This window comes from Pipistrellus kuhlii, unplaced genomic scaffold (genome assembly GCF_014108245.1).
Source record: "Pipistrellus kuhlii isolate mPipKuh1 unplaced genomic scaffold, mPipKuh1.p scaffold_m20_p_13, whole genome shotgun sequence".
Taxonomy (NCBI): Eukaryota; Metazoa; Chordata; class Mammalia; order Chiroptera; family Vespertilionidae; genus Pipistrellus; species Pipistrellus kuhlii.
In genome coordinates, this window is record NW_023425438.1 from 26,969,119 (window position 1) to 26,986,205 (window position 17,087).

Sequence of the window (17,087 nt, forward strand, 5' to 3'; positions counted from 1 at the left end):
TAAGAAATTAAATGTTTGCAATGTTACAAAGCGGTGACTTGAACCCATGACAATAATGAAAAAATGTCCCAAGTTTACATCAACCTAGAAAGCAGTATATCCAATTTGTAACAAAATGTTCTATGGGGAAAACACCTAAGGAAAGGCTTGTGCACAATAAATCACATTTTTAATATACTAGAATACCTTGGTGTCATGAAGAAGATAAATGTTGCATCTATAATAAACAGAAAAAGTGTGTAATTAGAAAATCGGGGTGGGGGGACAAAGCTATAAAAGAAATTCAGGTACAAATATAAGCAAACCAATATCTAACATGCTTTTCATTTAAGAAACATTAATTAAGCTTTGACTGTGCAGTTGTAATTCTAGATGGGACTAACCTATGTATTATAGAAGATAGGTAAGTTTCCTACCCTATTGTAGTTTATAGTCTGGAATATCAAATACATAAAAATATGTAATAAATTCAAATAGTAATAAATGCTATGAATACACTAAAAGTGCAGTAAGATAGAGTGTTTAGAGGAATGAGCAATCTTATAAAAATATAAGGAAATCATTGAGCATATTTTCATGAAAAAGTTCTCCCTAAAAAAAACGCATTTCAAAAGATGGGACTGAAATTTTCTGACAGGCAATACAAATCTGTCACAGTGGTTATGTATTTTCACAAATAGCTTGCTTACCTGTTCTTTTATTTTGTATTTAGTGTTTAGATCACACCTTAGATGAGGTGGTCAGAAGGCTTCTCTGGGAAGATTGAATGAAAAGAAACCAGCCTTGCTCTGCTAAAGAAGGAGTAATATGAGAGGACAGAAAACTTGGAGTAGAGGCTTTAAGGCAGTGATGGGGTTGGTGTGTGTGTTAAGAATAGAAAGAACCAGCAGTGAAGCTGGAATGTGAGGAATAAAGGGAACATTGCATGAGTTTAGGTCCCAAAGGAGGACAGGTGCTGGATTAGGGAGCCTATGTCAGGCTATGGCCAGGAGTCTGTAGGTCTGTAGGTTGTTCCAAAGTGAATGTCAACTGGTGCAGCCACTGTGGGAAACAGCATGGAGCTTCCTCAAAAAATTAAAAATGGAACTCCCATTTGATCCAGTAATCTCACTTCTAGGAATATATCCCAAGAAAACAGAAACACCCATCAGAAAGGATATATGCACCCCTATGTTCACAGCAGCACAATTTACAATAGCTAAGATTTGGAAACAGCCTAACTGCTGCTCAGCAGATAAGTGGATTAGAAAATGGTGGTACATCTACACAATGGAATACTATGTCGCTATAAAAAAGAAGAAACTCTTACAATTTTCAACAGCATGGGTTGACCTGGAGAGCATTATGCTAAGTGAAATAAGCCAGTTGAAAAAAGATAAATATCACATGATCTCACTCATTTGTGGAATATAACAAACAATATAAACTGATGAACAGAAATAGAGCCAGATTCAGAGAAGCTTCCAACAGATGCCCAACCTAAGAGGGAAGGTAGGGGGACGGGAGAGGTAAGTGGTCAACCAAAGGACTGGTATGCATGCATATGAGCATAAACAATGGACAAAGATAGTAGGAGGTGAGGACATGTGCTGGGGGTGGGAGTAGCTTGGGAGAGGTCAATGGGGAAAAAGGGAGACTTATGTAATACTTTGAACAATAAAGAATTTAAATTAAAAAAAAAGACAAAGTGAATGTCAAGAAATTGGAGGGTATTACATCTTGGAGTGGCATAATCTGATAAGTAAATTCAAAGCATCACTCTCATTCTCATATGTATAATAAATAGACTCAGGGGGCAAGCAAGGAAGCCTAAGACCAATTCAAAGTCTACTTCAATAGTCCATGTGATTGGTACCAGGAGGGCAAAGTGTAAATGAACAATAATAGTCATTTTAAGGATATAGTTTTGAAGTAACAGTGTCCTATTTTATCTATTAAAATGTGACCCAGTGATTTGTTACAAAGGAATATAATTTTTTCTAAGCTAAATTAAGACAGATTCTCTTTAAAATATAAATATCTCATTAAATATTACTTCCTTCTGATATTTTCACATCTGTTGCCTCTTACTCTTCCCACATAACACTCTTCTATATTTAAAGACATATTCATTCATAACTCTTCTAATTAATGCCATTCAAGTTGCAAAAAATAGAGATGTACTCAGGTTACCTGAGATCACATAAAAATACACAAGGATATATATATATATATTTTAGTCCCAACCTGGTCAAGCAGCTGCACAGAGTCCTTATAAAAAATCTGGAATAACAAGTACTTACTTCCTTGTTATAACCAAAATTCTCCTGACCCAAGTACAGATCTGAAGACATAGTTATCATGTTATCTAAAACCATGTGGCTATTTGACTTTTTCTAAATTATTCATAATATTGCTCTTCTCTTCTCTTATTTCTTTTCCCCTTTGTCGTTCCCCCACCCACTGCCTTCTAATAATTGCTATAGATTCAATTTTCTACTTCTGTGTGTTTGTGTGTGTGTGTGTGTGTGTGTGTGTGTGTGCGCGCGCAAGCGCACACACACACATTTTTATAAGTTTGTCTTAAAATGTCCTAAAGAAAAAATTTCTGTTACTGGGAATTCTCAAATCAGATTACTTCTCCTAGGTGCCTGATTTAAGTGCATGATTCACTTTAGCTATTGGAATATCTCTGTGTTCAGAAAATTTGGTACATATGACCCAACTATAGCTTCTCATCTGTAGCCACTTTCTGATAGAGGCATCTATCTTTGGATGTACTTCAGTCAAAAACTGCAAACTGTAGAAGCATACCTCAGTAGCAAATCTAAGTCTGATGAAATATATAACATATTATACACACAGACATATATATGTATACATAAATACACATATACACAAGAGAGATACAAATCTGCACAGATTTCTGATGTAAAACCAGGATTGATAGTCATTGACTTAGACCCCAACTGCCTTTTCTCAAGTGCATTAGTAAAATTGAAATAAATCATTGTATCCTGCTGAAAATACCAATCCATTTGGTTTATGAGGTATTAATGTTCTTTGGGAATTGGATCCCTCTTCATGTATACAGCATTTATTGAATTTATCTTTATATACTTTTTGTTTTCTTTTAAAGAATGATCAAATTCTAATAAAATATAATTCAGGATAAATCATATGCCACTAAAATAAAATTTAATTCAGTAAAGTCATATTATAACATAATTCATTTGTGAGACTTTTCCCCAACTTCTGTGTTGTACAAAACACACCTGAAAATATTACTTATTATTACATATAAGCATATATTACTTATATTTTATTTAAAAGGACTATGAAACTTACATTTGTCAGTTTTCCTAAAAACTGAGAGTAGCTATAAAAACATTGAAAGATAAATAGATCCATACTACATAATAAACAAAAAAAGCACCTGGCTGCCATGGCTCTGTGGTTGAGCATCCACATCATGGATTCGACTCCTGATCAGGGAACATGCTCAGATTTCAGGTTCCATCCCCAGTAAGGGGAATGCAGGAGGCAGCCAATCAATGATTGTCTCTCATCATTGATCTTTCTATCTCTCTCTTCCTCTCCTTTCCTATCTGAAATCTATTTAAAAAAATACTTAAAAAATTAGACTTAATGGTCTGCGGACTGAAAGGTCCCAGGTTCGATTCCGGTCAAGGGCATGTACATTAGTTGCAGGCACATCCCCGGTAGGGGGTGTGCAAGAGGCAGCTGGTTGATGTTTCTCTCATCGACATTTCTAGCTCTCTATCTCTCTCCCTTCCTCTCTGTGAAAAATCAATAAAATATATATATTTTTAAAAATTAGACTTCCAGGCCCACTACAAAGAAAAATAGAATACTGGTAAATAATCTGGGCTTTGAGTGTGACCCTGAGGCTTCCTTCTATCCTGTTTCCCCGAAAATAAGGCAGTGTTTTATATTAATTTTTTCTCTCAAAGTTGCACTAGGTCTTATTTTCAGGGGATGTCTTATCTTTCCATGTGCTAGATCTTATTTTTGGAGGATGTCTTATTTTCGGGGAAACACGGGGTATGTACAAGGAAGAACTAGAAACAGATTAGACCTTACAAAGCCTCAATTTGAATTGTCTTGATCTGTCCCAAGTTTAGTTGCCTTTCATAAGCAAAAGAGCAAAGTAAATCCTTAATGAATAAAGGTAAAACTTGAGGATTCAAATTATATTGACAGATTTTTATAAGCCTATTTAGAATTCAATTTTTATTTTCACCAACATTGCTTAGAATTGTCTTTCTATAGTGATATTTTTTAAAGCTGACGTATAGCTGGCTATATTACTGGTTTTAAACATAAACAATGAACGCCTTCCTTGCTTGAACCAGGGATTGGCCATTCTGCCATTTCCAATATCCATCCTTTTATTCCACTGAGAAGCAGAATGGCCTTTCACTCAGCACCAACACTGGAAAATTTAAGGAAGTGGAGAATATATCCATTTACTAAATAAAAAAATATGTACCTCAACTGAGTACCAGGCATTGTTGTATGGGTTTGGAATGCATTTGAGAGAAACATGAAAAATCATAGGCTCATGGAGCTTATATTTTAACAAGGAGAAGACATACAACACACTAAGATGTTGTTTATATTATCTGTGAAAAAGAACAATAATGCAAATATATTGTAGAATAGTATGTTCTAAAATTTTATAACAATTTTGGATAGGGAATAGGAAGGGCATAAATGTGTGGTGGGGATAGCAATAGGAAAACTAAAAATATACAACTTCTTATATAAAGAGAGAGGTCAGCTAAAATGTTATAGGGCTAAAATCAAAATGCTACAATATAAGCATTATTTAATAATCAAGATCAATACCAAAATAATCAATAGAGATGAAAGCAGTTGTCCCCAGATTAAGAGTGGGCTTTGCTCTTTATGTCCATGTATAACTTTATCAGAGAAAAAAAAAAAAGAAGAAGGAAAGAAGGTACACACAGAGGGAACAGCATGCTTGAAAGAAATGGCAGGTAGCCATTTAATGCTTTTACTGTAGCTAGAGGGTAGAATGTGTATAGTGATGATTTTAAAAAAATAGATTTTCAGACAGAAAAGTAGATTTTCAAGCAAAGAAATTTTGACTTCATTCTAGAGAACATAAGGAGTCAATGAAAGTAATGAAGCAAGAAAATTATATAACCAGTTTTGTGCAAAGATTATTCTAACAGTATGGCTGTGTCTTGGAGGATATAATACTAGAACCAAGAAATAAGCCAGATTATTGATACGTCTCAGTAGAAACACAACAGAACCTGAGGCTGCCTATCTCCTTTCAGTGTATCTGCTCCAATTCTATCTTCCTCACCTTTGCTTATTTCTCTACCATCTGTTCTTTATCCCATTTTTCTTCTCCAGGGTCAAAAAAGAACTGAGAAGGAAGAGAGAGAGAGAGAGAGAGAGAGAGAGAGAGAGAGCGCGCGCGCGCGAGCGAGCTACCGCGCAATTTGCATATGCATGACATGCATTTTTTATGAAAATGAATACATAGGTAGAATTCCTAGTATATAGGTAGAAAATTCCATAGTTTTATGGACAAATAACTAAATTGCATTTTACACTGTGGATATTTATATTTCTCTTTGGGTTATTCTTTGACATAAAGTTACTATATGTATATATCATTGAAAATGTTCCCTACGCCCTACACTGTAGTTTAAGAAAAAAATAGGAAAATGTAACATTATGGCTTTACAGCATCCCTAATGCTATAAGCCAGGGGTAGGGAAATCTTTTTTCTGCCAAGGGCCATTTGGATATTTATAAAATCATTCACAGGCCATAGAAAATTATCAACTTAAAAATTAGTCTGCTATAATTGGTCAAACATTTAATTAACTCACCCCTAATGTTTTAGCAGGGTCAGACAAATGATTTTGCGGGCCTTATATGGCCCTCAGGCCATACGTTCCCCACCCTCCCTGCTATAAGCCAATTCTAATACACTTACTTCAGTGAGGTCTCAAATGAGGACTACTCAGAGGAAACACTAGGAGGGTGGGTGGGAAGAGATCAATCAATGAACTTGTATGCATATGTTAATAACCCATAGGCACAGACAATAGAGTGATGAGGGCTTGGTGGTAGGGGCTAGAGAATAGGAGAGAGTAAGAGAGATGGAAGAGGTTAATAGGAGGAATAGGAGGACCTATGTAATACTTTCAACAATAAAGATTTAAAATAATAATAATAAAATAATATGAGGGCTGATACCCAGCCCCTCGCCAGTGCTCAAACATAAAATGCCATCTGAGTCTGATCAACCATGGGGAGGACCCACTCTGATGCTATTTATCTTCCCCTGTATGATGTCCAGGCCTTCCCTTTGAAATTCTTTCATTAACTGTTCATTTTGGCTCTCTTTGTTTCTGACATGATCATTTTTCTTCCCCGTGATGCTGCTATTGTATTTCATAGTTTCTCTAGCGGGTTTTTTTTTTTTCCCTTTGTAGAATGCATGTGAGTTTTGTATTTCTACAGTTCACTAATTTTTCTGTTGTCAACCAGATCATCTACCCTCTATGGATATGGGCCTGTGCAACTATTCACTTAGCCTCAATTTACCTTTTGTTCTGCATTTCTTTCCTTAAAAAATAAAATAAATTTAAATAGAAGCTCTTTTCAGTGCTTTCTTTTAGTAATCAGTAAAACAAATCAGGTTGAAGTACACAAAAATGAGAGGCTAAAAAAAAAATAATGCAATTCTATTTCCAAAAATCATGTAGGTTAAGTTGAATATAAATAAAGGAAATATAAATATATTCATATTTAACAAGTATAAATATATTTATATTTAACAAATATAAATAAAGGGAAATAATTTCTATTTATCTTTCCTGGGAGACTTCCCTATATAAAAATGTTTAACTATAAATTACATTCTACCAATGCATAGAGGCCTAAGCTTTCCCCTGGAAGAAAATTCTGGCCTTGCTCCTTGGTGGTGTGTACAAATGTATTCATAACTAAAATGGTGGCCAGACATCCAAGAGTCTGCTTAAATATTTTCACTGACAATGCACATCTCTTTTAGATTTCTGCTTGAGACAAGTATGTGAGTAGGAACTTGATCAAGAGTATTTGGCTGAATGTGTGAATAAGCACAAACTTTATCATTTCAACAAAGATCTGGAAGTGTGTTTCGTACAGGATTTTTCTTTAAGGAAGAAAAAAACCAAAACAAAACACCTTACTAGATTGAAGGAAAGTGAGTTAAAGTGAGTAGGGGGCTGGTAATGTGCCTGAAATCGGTTCCCCTCTGACCTTTGGCTCATTTTAGAGTTAATCAGAGGGGAAATCTATTGTACTAGAGGGGTGTGTTCATCAAGTCAATTAGGAAAAATATGTTCAATCGGCAAGTTTAGTAAATTGTTAATATTGGTGGGGTGGAGAGTGGAAAAGGAGAAAATGAAAGACCTGCCCCTGGGAGGCTGTTCATCACTTTGAAGAACTTCCTAGTAAATGGGTTGTACCAGGTATATGGGGGAGGAGTAGAGTGTGAGAACAGTTTTGCACGCAGAGCTAGAGGCATGAGTGGCCACAGCTGGAGGGAGGCATGTCCCAACAGCCTGCACTGGAAGCCATCACAGTGTCCAGAACAAACCTTGCTAATCTGAAAGAAGCAACAACAACAAAAAAACCAGCATGGAGTTTCCTCAAAAATTAAAAATGGAACTTCCCTTTGACCAGTGATCCCACTTCTTGGGAACATATCGTAAAAACCCCTAAACCCCAGTCAGAAAGAATATATGCACCCCTATGTACATAGCAGCATTATTTACAATAACTAAGATCTGCAAACAGTCCAGTTGCCCATTAGCAGATGAGTGGATTAAAAAAAAAAAGTTGTGGAACATTTACACAATGCAATATTGTGTAGATATCAATAGGGATCTCTTAACCTTTGGGACAGCATGCATGGACTAGGAAAATGCCATGCTAAGTAAAATAAGCCAATCTGAGAAAGACAAATATCACATGATCTGACTTATTTGTGGTACCTAATTAATAAAATGAACTGACCAACAAAATAAGGCCCAAAGCGTAGAAGCATGGAACACACTGATATACCTTGATGTGGGGTTTAGGGAATGAGAAGAGATAAACCAAAGAACTTATATACTTATCAAAGGCCCGCCACACGAAATTCGTGCACAGGTACGATCCCTGGGCCTACCCTGCGACCAAGGCCATCTCCTCCAGCTGTCCACAGTTGCCCTGCCCCAGGCCACCACCCACCCCCACTTCTCCATTCACCATCCAGTGATCAGAGCCTGCAGGCTGGGTAGAGGAACCAAGAGGTCAGCCATTCTGCCTGCTTGCCGGCCCCACCTCCTTTGTGTGTGTGTGTGGGGGGGGGGGGGGAGTAACTGTGGGGCAGGGAGTCTTGGCCTGGCGCCACCAGCATCCCCTGCCACCCTCCAACCCCCCAGTTTCCCATTCGCTATTGGGTAATCAGAGCCTGCTGGCCAGGGGAATGAACTGAGTGGTGGCCACTGCACCTCATAGAGACTGGAGGGGTTGTTCTGGTTGTTCTGCCATTAGGGTCAATTCGCATATTACCCTTTTATTATACAGGATATTCATAGCCCATGGACATGGGCAGTAGGATAGTAAAAGACCTGGTTGGGGGGAGAGGGGGAGACTGGGAGGATGGGAGTAAAGGGGGGGAATAAAGGAAGATATCTGTAATACTGTCAACAATAAAAATATATTAAGAAATTGAGCTTCCTTGTACAGACAATAGTATCAACAGCAAATCCCTCCCATCTTCCTCCATCTTCCATGGCCATATTATTCATTATAAGGCACTTTATCATTGTTCACGTGAAATAAAACGTGAACTTAACCTACATATATGTGTGTCTGTTTTGTATGTGTGTGTGCACGCCTGTGTGTATCAGTCATATGTATGTGGTTTCTTCCCACTAGTTCATAATTCATCCAAAACCTTGCAGAAAATATTTTCAACGGGGAACAAAATCTTACGTCAGCTATCATACTACAGTGACTCCTTCAAAGGAAACTGGGGTGCACTGTGGGGGTATTCCTATACCATGGGCCTGACCTCCTCGGCCATGCCTTCGCATCCACTGCTCCTTTCCACTCAGACTGGGCACCCCTTCTCCCTTTCTCCTTGACAGGGTGGCAAGTGAAAGCATTATCAGAAAGCATGCATTTTAGGGAGCTGAAGAAAGTAAATTCTTAAGACCTCAACTCTCAGAATGTGGCCCTCTGGCCTCTCTCTCAACTCAGGAAACATGGGATGGGCTGACGGACCTCTCTTACCCCAAAGGATCTCACTGGGAGGTGCAAGTTTATGTGACCCTGTCTCAATATCTTGAGAGTCGCTAAACCCCCGTTTATTCATTCAGAAAACGAAGTGCATGAGGAATAAGAGAATTAATACAGCTGAAAACGAATTTGTATTCTCTGTGTGGATAGAGTCACAGAACGCCCCCATCTGCCAAAGGCACACAGTCCCGGCTTTTCATACTGTGTGACCTGTGAGTAATGATCGCCTTTTGGGGGAAACTTATTAAGATTCAAAGTATTAATTTGGCTTTCTATTTTAATATGCAGATGTGCAATGGCAGAATTACAATGTTAATTGTATTAAACACACAAAACCAATATTCCCCAGAGTGCCATCCAGTTGAATTCAGAAAGCTTTTACCTTTATCTGGAAAAACGGAACTTTTTGGAGTTGCTGTGCTGAGAAAATTTGGACTTGGGAAATAGTCACCCTCCAAGCAGATCTGCCCCAGTAGCCAGAGGACTGGACTGAATTCGATGCAGAGACCCAAGGGGTGTAAACTTCTGTGTGCCATTGTTTTTGGAAAATGCTTCGACAATATCTCATTTTTAAATGATAGTTCAGGGGCACACAAAACAGTGTAAGCAAAGAAATGTTTAACAAATATTTCAATTATGTGAGTGTGGCAGGTGATATTACCCCCCCCACACACACACACACCACTACCACCACCACACACACACATACACACACACACACACACACACACACACGCCTAAACCCTAATGCCCAGAATCTGTCACCTTACATGCTCGAAGGACTTTGATCATTGTCTGTCGATCTGATGACCTTGTTTAGCCTCTCCTGTGAGTAAATGCACGGTTGAAGACAGGGAGAAAAGAAAAACAACCTACTTTTGGGTATTTGCTCCATTTTCCTTTTCCTTTAGCTTTGCATAAACTGAACATATTCCACTTAGAAACTATACAAATAGTTGAAGGTGGCATGAAGGTTGGAGCAAGCACTTTTTCCAGGAGGTGTATATTTTTGCATTTGAAATCAGCTCTATCTTAGCAACGCCAGACTCCAAAACATGTGTACCAAGGGGAGCACTGTATCAGCAGTGGTGCTCCATGTACCGGAACTGCCCCAACAGTGCACACAACAGGGTGGCAACATTTCAAAACACACTTATCTTCTTGTTGTCATTGAGGTTTGAAATTGTTTTTAATTGAGAGTATCATGCCTTTAACATGAGTTCAGTATGGTGGGGAGGACAGGTTCTTTAGGTTGAACTTTGAGATGGTGTCTATAATCAACCATTAAGATCATGGTTATTGAAGAGTGACGCTAATGGGTAGCTCCCCAGTTAGAAAAGAAGGATCTCCAGCCTCCATCTCCTGGCTCCAGGGCACTCAGCCTCCCCAGTACTCAAAGGGGGCACAGGCTTTGTCCGTTTCCTTGTTGAATCCCCTTGAGAGCATGTGGTACAGGTCTTCAGGCCAGTTTAGCTCAGAGAATAGCTTGTGTTCCATCTTTTCTCCTCTGGCGACCTGAGATGAGGATGATATTTATTTTCTCCTCCACAGGGTGCTCTTTAGTGCAGATTTCCAGGTATCTCCTTCTTCCTCTCACTGAAGATGACTAGGGTTATTAAATACCAGAAGCAAAATAGCTGGAAAAATACATGTTTCATCACCAATGAGATTAAGAAAACAATGGCAGCACTTATATACTGCACTTTACTATCAGTCATGGCATAGATTTCTTCAGCTAAAAGTGAGGGTGCTCTGGCTGTGGCCCTGTGAGGAGGTTTCAGGTGCTCCAGGATCAAAGCTGGAGGGCATTGGAAAACCCCAGATGCTTTCCTGGGTGCATTTTCATGCCTTCTTCCTGCCTCCCCCTGTTGTTCTTGGAAGAAGTTTAGAGTGCAGGATAGAGAGCTTGTGGGGAAGAGCAAACAAAACACATCTGGACTCAATGCTCAGTCCTGCCATTTCTGGTTGCAACACCTTGGATATCGTAGAACTTTGGTTTGCTCGCCTATTAAATAAAGTGGCATAGCTTGGTTTGCAGTATTGCTGCAGGGGGGTTGAAAGAGAGAACCTCTACTGTCTGCCTGCACACTCCAGAGAAAGAGTAGCTATCACTAAAACCCAAAGACATCTCTGTACTGTTAGTCTATATCATTTCTTCAGGTTCTGCCTTCATACCGTTTCAATATTTTCTTAAACTCATAACTTGTTTGTGACTGAGATCACAAAGGTCTCTTAAAATACAGAGGAAACTGCTACTTAAGCCTGCCCCATCAAGTGCCTCCTGTTCTGGAAAGAGAGGGAGGCTTCTCTTACTAGAAAAAGGACATTGAAAAGAAGAAAAATAGTCAATTTTCCATGTAGAGAAATTAACTGTTTCATTCTGAATGGCTAGGTCAAAAGATCAAATTTCCTGCCTGCCTGGGACCCGCAGCTCCAAATTCTGACTCTCCCTCCTATCTCCACACGTGCTGCTGATGGGTGACCACATTGTGCATTCCCCTGATGTTCATGAATTCCATTTCAAACCCTCAGGTGCAGTGGCTTTGTTTGGCCTCGGGCGATCTCAAGGCTTGACTGCCCCCTGGTGGTGGCTGCCTTCCCCACACCCATTGCAATCATTTTATTTTTTTCACTTGAGTTCCCCTGCAGAGCCAAGTAGTCTGACCAGTTCATGTCTTGTTTCTTAGACTGCAGCTCCCTGTGCCGCCTTCCAGAGAGAGGGAACCACTGACTTCAAGCTGCATTTTTCTGCCTACATTTCTGTCTCCTCAAGCCCTGAGACAGTTTAAGGCGTTTATCATTTCTTCTTTGCATTATCTTTTCCAGACAAAGGTTATCTCTGGGAAGGAAGCATCCAGATGCCTCATCATCTGGCTGCCTGAGGCTATTTTCCAACGTTCCTTCTACAAGGTGACCCACAGAACCACATATTTCATCTAGCTTCAGTCTACACCCAATGGGATGCTGCTTCCCACATGCGGGCCTGACTGTGGAGCCAAAGCAACAGACCTGGCTCAGGAGCTCTCTTCTGCCCGCCAAACCTGTGTCCCCAGCTTCTCACAGGCACTTCCCACAGAGGAGCACACACCTCTCACCTGGATGGCCTGCATGCACCTCAACTTCCTATGATGAAATAAAACGAATTGCCCCCAACATGCTCCTCCTTCTGTTTTCAGTGCCTTGAATAAAGGTCTGTTCCTTTGGCTCCAAAGCTGTTCCCTTTTGCTCCATTTCTACTTTTCCTATCATATCTGATTCCCACACCCTAGAACACATGTGTCAAACACAAGGCCCTCGGGCCAAATCCGTCCCGCCAGGCCTTGCAATGTGGCTCGCACCGCGCTGTCATCACTGCACTCCGCTGCGTTTCCATCACAATGACAGTTTATGACTGTTCAGTAAACCATTCGGCCCGCGATTTAGGCTGGATTTTAGATTTTGGCCCCTTCTCTGATTGAGTTCGACACCCCTACCCTAGAATGATAACCCCCTGCTTAAATAAGTTTTCACTGGCTACAGGATAAAATGCAAATACAAGGCACTCTGGGCCTTTTGCAATCCATCCTCCCACACTCATGGCCCACCTCACCACACCCTCACAGGATTCAGCCTCCATTACACTATATGTTTCTTCCCCCCTGTATCTGTCCTTCCATAGGGTGAAATTCCATCCACTCAGCTGGAAAACTCCAAGGGGAATGACATTTCCACTCTGAAACGCCCCGGTTCTTCTCAGATGTGCTGCAGAACTAGTGATTCTCAGCTCTGGAATCAGTATTGTTGACTCTGTGCTCACAGAACGTATCTTGTGTCCAAGTTTCACACAAATCCTTTCAGCCTTCTAGGACTCTGGGACCCACCTTATAAAATGTTGTCAAACCAACACCAAGCATAATGCTAGACGGCGGTGGGTGCCTAAAAATGTTTTGTGAATTAAATTAAAAAGTCAGCACAGCTTAAAATTACATGAGCTTTTCAAAATGCTGCAATTATACTTGTGGGCAACTAAAAGGGCCACCTATTGTGTTTTCACATAACGGAGTAAAAAGTCAAACCTCCCTTTCCCATTGTTATGTAGATGATTTGTTGGCAGGGCTTTGGGAAGATGGTCACCCAACAAGTGCCCATATTCCATGTTGGGGTTCATCTGTAGACATGGGCTTCAGTCTGAGCATGGTGGTTAGAAGACAGTCTCTGAAGTCAGATGTCTGCATTCGAACACCAACATTACCTTTTATTAGATCTGAGGCATGTTACTTACTCCTTTAGAACTGTTTTGTTTTCATTCCAAATTAATCTATAAATTTGGAATCAAGAATTTACCTATCAAGATAGTTGCAAGGATTAATTGGAATAAGACACACACACACACACATTTACCCAGTGCCTGGCACATGGTAACTGCTCTATGAATGTTAGCTGATACAATAACTATCCACCCTATATCTATATGCAAACTTTAGTTAAAAGTCTACAGGGAAAACAACGTGAATCATAGTAAATCCCTTGATGAGAAGAGAATTCTACTGAGAATTTCTTGATTTTATAAGTGTTGCTAATTTGGCTTAATTCGCTGTAGAGACTAAACGTTGCTTCTTCCGTGTGAAAACAAACCCTTACGAAGTGCCCCCATTAATAAGTAAGTAGCATATACACTGAGCCACTGTTTTATGGGAGCTAAGTTCCAGGAAGTTGCATTGCAGCTCAGTAAATAAATAACTTCGCAGCTGGAACCCAGTGCTGAAGAACCTAGAAAGTTAATGTTCCCAAGATGAAATATAAAACTGTATTATTCTTGTTGCTTATGCGGATACAGCAATTTTAAAAATGCAGCAAGAGATCGCTGGTATGCCTCAGTTTCCTTACATGTAAATAGGGATCATAATATCAGTAGCTACTCCACAGGAATATTTTGAGGATTAAGTAAGCTCACATAATTAAAAGTGCTGAAAACAAGTGACTGGACTTGTTTAAATAGCTATTCACTGTTATTTTCATAATAAACATTCTAATGGAGATAGAAAGACTGCCTCACGGAATCCAGAGCACATAGATATACAGTAAAATAAAAATTTTTAAATTAATACATAAAAATGTAAAAGAAAACCAAATCCTTTCCACTCAACTTGGGCATTTGCTATTGGAATTATACAAGAGTTACAAAGACTTTAGGTGTGGCCATTTAACATATGTTTAAATATGAAAGATTTACACAGAGAATTTAGATATTCTGAAGTTTAAAATATGTGCAAAGATCATTTGAATGCTCACTTTAAGCAAATTTGCTTTCCTCTCATCTTGAAAAACACAAACAAAAAATTATCAGGAAAAAAGCATTTGTTCTCCTGGTTGATCAAGAATTCATTAACGTCTACTCAGTATGGAATTACAGAGGCAAAATACAGTCACAATGTATGAATCCATTGTCAGTGGCCAATATTCTTTGCAACAATCAAATCAGAGAGTAGATTCCTGTTATATTTCCCTTTATTCTCTGAAAGTTACTCTGAATTGGCTGATCAGAGACTCCCAAGATGATTGCTAATGATACTTTGTTCCAAGGCACCACACCAGACCTTTTGTACCAGAAATAATTCTCAAGGTGTTTCTGAGAAATCTGTATGCCTAACAAGCACCCCAGAGACTCCTGTTACCATCAGACTCAGAGTCATCACTTGTATGCCTGGTAAAAGCTTCTGCACAGAATCATCACTAGGTAGGAAGCAATTTAGTTTGCAGTTAGAACCTCTTATTTCAACTACAGGTCTATTACTTGCCAGGAGGGTAACTTTGGACACTGATATTTTTTTAAATCATTGGTTTTGTCAACTCTGAAATGGAGCTAATTATGCCTATTTTATAGCAGATTAAATGAAACCAAAATTAAAGTGCTGAGTCATAGTACATGATTAAGTAATGTTAGCCCTTTATATATAAAAGTGATATCATTTTCTATAAGTACAGTTGAAATGAATGATATAATATCTTCATTAAGTGGCATGTGGAAGAGTCTGTGGCATCATTAAATAGTCCTGCCTCTTGCCCACCCCTATTGGTACTATCATCCATGACATGCTGTTCTGTAGAGTGTTTATTGCTACAGTGGTACTATCAGAAGGCTCTTGTCTATCCTTGTGCAGACAATGGGATGAGAACACTGATAGTCTGGCAATGCTATTTAGATGCTATAAAAGGAATCACAGCCGAAACCAGTTTGGCTCAGCGGTAGAGCGTCGGCCTGCAGACTGAAAGGTCCCAGGTTTGATTCCAGTCAAGGGCATGTACATTGGTTGCGAGCACATCACCGGTAGTGGGTGTACAAGAGGCAGCTGGTCGATGTTTCTCTCTCATCGATGTTTCTAACTCTCTATCCCTCTCTCTTCCTCTCTGTAAAAAAATCAATAAAATATATTAAAAAAAGAAATCACAAATTAAAGTATTTCCTAAGAATGTTGACATAATTACTTGAAAATGTCTCAGAAATTAGAATTCCTATAAGAGAGGTAAAGAGTATAAATGGGTGTTTGGGGTCCCTATTCCCTCCATGTAGTCTATTTTTCATTTATTGACTGATTCTAAGGCACCTGTGCTACCCCTACAGAAAGTCCCATTGGGAATTTTTTAACAAGAAAAAAGAACTAATAACATCTGACTTTCTCAATGATAATAGTGTCACTCACTTACCAACTTTCCATTGTTTAGTTCTCTTTAAAATCTAGAATCACAGAGAATATTGGTCCTGTCAAGTTACCCAAAGAAAGGTAGTTTATGTAATTAATTTTGTTATTTCATATTCACATGGGATAAAAATATCAAGAAGGTATCAACTAAAATGTCCCTATAGACTCATGAAAAATTAGCATTTTGGAGATTATTAAATTTCTGTTTTTATCATTATGTAGTGAGATTTAAAAACAAAAACAAAAAAAACACCCACACAACATAAATATAATTTCTTACTTTGATTTGGTATTGAAGGGGGAGAGTATCTATAAGCAACCTGTAACCTTCCAAAGTGAGCAGTCAGAGATCCATGTCAGAGACAAAGAGCTTGGCCATGGGGCTGTGGGGACATGGATTTGTACAGAACTGAGCCCCTTTTCAAGCTGCACCACTTGCTGCTACCTATGCAGCTTTAGGTAAATCATTTCATTCTCTGAACTGACTTTTTTTTCCCATTCAAATGAAAAAAAAAAATTATTTGCATGGATTGTTGTAAATATTAAATAATACAAAGTATATTCTTTTCAACAGTGCCTGACATATAAAATGTGCAATAAATGGTAGCTGTTATTGGCTCAAAGCAAATGTTAACATAGAGACTAGCCCTTCATAAAAATAATGGAGAACAAATATATCTCCCTAAACAAATATCAAGCACCCTGTGGTTTTAGGTATCCATAGAAAGAACTATTATTGTGTATTCACTTTATTTTTGAAAATGTCACTGCTAATCAATTGCACATGCTAATTCAGGTGGACAGTGTGTTTCCACCAAAAAAAGAAAGAGAGAGAGAGAGAGAGAGAGATCTTTATGATCTAACTTTTTTAAGCTTCTAATTATGCTGGTACAGTCCTGGCACTGTAGATATAATTATACAATGATGGCCTCTGTCCTTGCTGAGTTTACCGTCAAGTGGGAAGACAAATTGATAACAAATAAACAAACATAAACACAATAATTATATAGTGTGTACTTCTGTGATTCTGACTCCCTAGAACCTGTGGATATCCAAAATTCTGAGACTTGGTCCCAACTCTTT